Raw genomic sequence first — 5,745 nt, 5'->3', positions numbered from 1 at the left:
CTGACTGTACTGAAATATGGTCAATGCAATAGAGTCTGACTGAACTGTGGGAGCTACTAATAACCGACATAAAATCACATGAGCTAAATGTGGAGTCCGATGTATACGCCCCATCGAGAGGACCCAATATACCCTGCCAGAGGTATAGAGGCATGCTGGCGTGATCACTAAACTGATGTTGCCCACAGAGGGGACTTACACCTACGTGGCTCGTAGTTCTGGGACTATATGGGTACGCTGAAACCCTAGTCCAACTCGGTATTATGCTACTCCCAATGAATTAAGTCTTTCGATTTCGGGGCTGGAACTGAAGAAAACTTGCTGCGTTCTTGAACTAGGGTTCTTGACCTCTTTTCTCCTCTTAGCGTTCTAATTCTTCTAAGTTTGATTAATGATTTTGACTTAGGTAAGTTCTAGTTATGTTTCTAGGTTTAAACTAATTAAAACCTCATGATTTAGGGTCTAAACGACGTATCTTAGGGGTTAAACGAAATAGGAAAAGACCAAAAGACCCCTGAATTAACTGCTGTCGGAGTGACCGACGGTTTGGACCTACGGGCCGTAGGTCAATCTACGGTCCGTAGATTGGGTCGGTAGTTCGAGTCTGCCCGACAGGGCTTCACTAAAATGGGCATAACTTTTTACTCGGAGGTCGGAATTTAGCAAACTCGGTGGCGTTGGAAAGATAATTAAATTATCTATCTAACCATAGGTGATGGGACACATAATTCATTTTGTGCTAAAATTTATGACCATCTGAAGTTGACCCATCAGAATTTTCAGTTAACTGGCTGCTATCCTTCGATCTACGGTCAGACCTACAGACCGTGGATCGAACGACGGTCCGTGCTGGTCAACCGTAGTTCTTGTCAGAGGCTGGGTAAAGAAGGTCTTGATCCACGGACACAGACCACGGACCGTGGTCTGATCTACGGACCGTGGGTCTGTCCGTGAGTCGAGACTTAACCAATTTTCTGAGCTGGCTAGGGAGGGGTTGCAGTGGTGAACCACGGACCACCAGCACGGGCCGTGGTCTGACCTACGGTCCGTGGATGGTGACCGTAAGTTGCACCTGCAACTTCTCAAAATCTGCATTTTGTCTATTTTGAATACGGGGTGTTACAAATACTATTGGAGTCATGTTTTAAATGTTATGATAAGCAGGGTTGAGAGTAAAACTCATGCGTTAAAAGTAATATATATGCATGAGTTGAAAAGTGGAGCCCAAGCCTTAAAATTTAGCCGGGGTTGAAAGTTGAAGCCCATGCGTAAAAGTAAGCATGAGTTGAAAATTGATTTTGTTTTTAAAGATGAAGCAGCAAGATTGTTCAGAATATAGTTTAATTTATTCTCCACGTGTAGTTGGACATAAATCTTCATTATCGACAAATTTGTTGCAAATTGATTTCAAATCACTTGAATCTCTCTTCAACCTCATTGAACCATCGGATCATGGACTTTGATACCACTTGTTGGGTTCGAAAGTGTAACACCATGATCCCGTCGTTATGGAAAAACCAATGGGAAAAGAATTTGGGACATAAAACTTTTGAGTAGTGACTTGAAAATTCCTACCCTAGTCCAGATTTGGACAAAATCTGAGTCAGTGAGGTCTAGGGAAATCTGGTAATGCATGGGGGATCTAATTATGAATTTGATCACATAATTAGATAGCTAAGACGTTAAGGAACCCGTACAACTTTACGAAATCGAATTCGGACGAGTAGAACTCTCAAAACTGACCTTAGTGTGAACGGGTAGTTTTGAATGTCGTGAGTTGAAGGTGTGTTGTGAAATGGGGGTTTGGAACTCAAATTCCGACTCTCTATCTCCTTGTAAGCCGTTGTGGTGGGATTATTCCCGCCAGGGAGGCCCGCTATGGTGGAATGAGGTCCGCCGTAGCGGCTCACTCGCGAATTCAGTTGGGAAAAAACCTCAAAAACATTATTATTCTGAAATTTTCATTCTTGAGAGCTAAGATACGAACCTAGGATATTTCTTGACAATTTTCCACAACTTTTGGTGCTAAAGGTAAGGATTTTACTCCCCTAATCAATTTTTCGATCCGTAGAACTTAGATTAATGAGTAATTATTATTGGGGGGACGGTTTTGGCATGAGTTGATGTTGGAAAAAATCCCTAGATGCACCTTAGGATCATGAGTTTGGTCTTGTGTTATTGGGTTTGTTATAATCCGGATAATTGGACCTTAATTTATTAATCATTGCGTATATTAATTGTTTGTAGACGTAGAACCTTAGGGAATTCAAGCTTGGTTTTGAGGTAGGTGATGGTTTGATTTCATATTTTTCGTGGTGTATGGTGGTAATTGCTTCATTGTAATGCATGTATGTATGTGAATGATGCCTTGTTGATCAAACCTAATGAAATGAGTATGAATGAATAAATGGGTGTCATGATTCAACACTTGATTGTATGACTATGAGTATGTACATATGAATGTGATGGTGATTGTAGTTGTGTTGAATGAATCGAGTGTCACGTTCCAACATACTAGCTGGGATCGGGTGTCACGTTCCAACATACTAGCTGGGATCGGGTGTCACGTTCCGACACTTATATTGGAGAGAGTGTAACGTTCCGACACTAATTGGGATCAGGTGTCACGTTTTGGCACACTAACAGTTTGGGTATGGATTCCATGAGAGGGCCATTGAATTGGCATATCTACATGTTATTGAGAATGTGTAATTGTACATTGTTCTTGAAATGATAACCAATGTGTATATATGTTCTGTACATGTCATGTTCACTATGTTGTGACTTCTTATGTATGTTTCGCTTACTGGAATAGCCATGTGATCCTAGCAGCACACTGTGGTTGTGTATTGATACTGCACTTGTTCGTTCTTTGTTGAGTACAAGACATCTTCAGGTGGCTATTGATAGACCTCGGCTAGAAGATCAGTGATCGAGACTGAATTCAAGGGTAAGCTAGTTCTTCCAAGTTGCCATGAGTTCTCATTTTACTTAGTCCATTTTCTTCGGACTTGGATTAGTACTTTAGATATTCGTTTGTTTAGTTTCGGGGTTGTACCCCCTTTTCTTAGACTTGTTGTTAAAGTTTTGGTAGATTGACTTTCAGGTTCTAGGTGTTGATTTCCACAATTATTTTCATAGACTTTTGGTGTTTATCAGAACTCCTTATTTTCCTTTAGATATTTAAACATGCTTCTATATTTTTAAATGTTCTAGTTTTTGTTAAGTTGTGTAGATGAGTTGTAGTAATGGTTCTCTCACTGGAGGGTTAGTGTGGGTGACAATCATGACGGTTTGGATCGTGACAAAGTTGGTATCAAAGCCCTAGGTTCATTCATCTCAGTGTACCAAAATGATTCTAGTAGAGTCTTACGGAACGGTACGGAGATGTATGTACTTTTCTTCGAGAGATTGGACTTTAGGAAATCTCTCTATTTTCTCTTGTCTCCTTTCGTGCTATAACTTGATTCCAATTGGTATCTAACCTCCTTCACTCTTCTGTCCATGGATGGTTAACACTCGCTTCGACGGTGTCAGGCCCGTATCTCCCGTCAATGAGACAACTGAGGAGTTTGCAGCAAGAGGTCGCGATCGAGGCAGGGGTAGAGGAAGAGCAAGGGGTAGAGGCTAATAAAGGGTAGCACCCGCTAGGGGTGGAGCTCCGATTGAGAATGCTCCCAGAAATGAGGATCCTCATGCGCATCATGAAGAGATAGAGGAGAATGTGGAGGTTGAGAATGAGGAAGATGTTGGACAAGAGGAAGAGGTGCAGGCTGAGACTACATGTATTCTTCCCTTACACCCAATGTTAGCTCAACAGATTATGACTTTTCTGAAAGGATTGGTTGGTCCTGGAGTTTTTCCCACAGTTCAAGCAACTCAAACTCTGACCACCCCCCTATTGTTGTCATTGTTCCTAAGGTGGGTGGAACTGTAGGCACTGCTGACTTTTTCCATCTCCTATTGGTCCCAGTGATGACTGGTAATGAGAATGAGATGTTGACTAAGTTTCTGAAACTAAATCCTCATGTGTTCCATGGTTCTGAGAGTGAGGACGCATATGAGTTCATCTTAGATTGTTACGAGAGGCTGCATAAGTTGGGTATTATTCATCAGTATGGAGTCGAGTTTGTGACTTTCCAGCTTCAGGGTGAGGCTAAACAGTAGTGGAGAGCATATGTGGAATGCAAATCGTCAACTTTACCTCCACTCACTTGGACATAGTTTTATGCTCTATTTTTGGAAACGTATGTTCCCCGGACTTTGAGAGATCGCAAGAAGAATGAGTTCATGGCTGTGGAGCAAGTTGGTATGATTGTAGTTGCTTATGAAGCTATGTTCCATGGATTGTCTAGATACGCGACACAATTGGTAACTACTGAGGAGGAGAAGGTTCGTTTATTTGTCAAAGGATTGAACCCCGAACTTCAGGTATTGTCTGTTCACATGACTTCTGCAGGAAAAGGCTTCAATGAGGTAATCGACTTTGTGAATAAAGTAGATGGAGTTAGATGTGATGGGCAAGATAAGGCTTTGGATAAGAAAGCCAAGAGCACATGTAACTTTCACGGTTTTATTCCAGAGGTTCAGGTAGGCGATACTTGTAGCCCGACTAATTCAGTCTGCCATGCCCGCTTCTACAGGTAGTTACTCGGGAACCCCACCACACAATTTTATTTAGGATAGCCAGGCAGCCGCGTCTTCGACTAGCGGCAAACTTTCTTTTGATCGTACTTGTTATAATTGTGGGGAACCTGGGCACATAAGGAGATATTGTCCCCAACTGCATATGTTGGAATCTGCGCAGTAGCAGACTAGAGCAGTGGTACCCGCGAGTAACTGTAATAATGGTAGAGAGTGTCTAGAAGGTGGGCGAAAAGGAAATCAGCGAGGCCGTGGAGGTCGGGGAAATGGTAATGCAGACAGTATAGCCAGGCAAGGTTGTCGCCCGTCAAGATGATAGGGCTCAGTGTTATGCCTTTCCGGGCAAGACCGAGGCTGAGGCATCTGATGCAGTGATTACATGTATTATTCTTATTTGTGACCAAATGACTACTATTTTTTTTATCCGGGTTCTACTTATTCCTATGTGTCAGTTCAGTTTTCCTTGGGATTTGATATGGTTTGTGATGTACTTGATGGCCCCATCCATGTTTCTACCCCAGTTGGAGAGTCTATCATAGTCACCCATGTTTATCGTGTTTGTCCTGTTATGTTTATGGGTTTCCAAACTTGGGTTGATTTGGTTATTTTGGATATGACTGACTTTGATATAATCTTAGGAATTACTTGGTTGTCCTCCTATTATGTTGTGTTAAATTGTAATAGCAAGTATGTGACTTTAGAGATCCCGTGTAGGGAAATTTTAGAGTGGGAAGGGGTGTACAAGCCTAAGCCAGCTAAGGTCATATCCTCCATTCAGACTAGGAAACTGGTGGGGTAGGGTTGCTTGGCATATTTGGCTAATATTTCGGGATGTTGAGGTCGAGTCTCCCTCTATTGAGTCTATTCCTGTGCTGTCTGAATTTAGAGAAGTGTTTCCTACCGATTTGCCTGGTATCCCCCCGGATAGGGATATAGATTTGTGCATTGATTTGGAACATAGTACCCGCCCCATCTCCATTCCTCCTTATCGTATTGCCTCGACAGAGTTAAAAGAGCTTAAGACTCAAATTCAGGAACTTCTAAAGAAAGGTTTTATTCGTCCTAGTGCTTCCCCATGGGGTGCTCCTATCTTGTTTGTTA

This window comes from Solanum verrucosum, unplaced genomic scaffold (assembly GCF_900185275.1).
Source record: "Solanum verrucosum unplaced genomic scaffold, falcon-dt-bn FXZP01000031.1, whole genome shotgun sequence".
Classification (NCBI taxonomy): domain Eukaryota; kingdom Viridiplantae; phylum Streptophyta; class Magnoliopsida; order Solanales; family Solanaceae; genus Solanum; species Solanum verrucosum.
Note: the sequence above shows the minus strand (reverse complement) of the source record.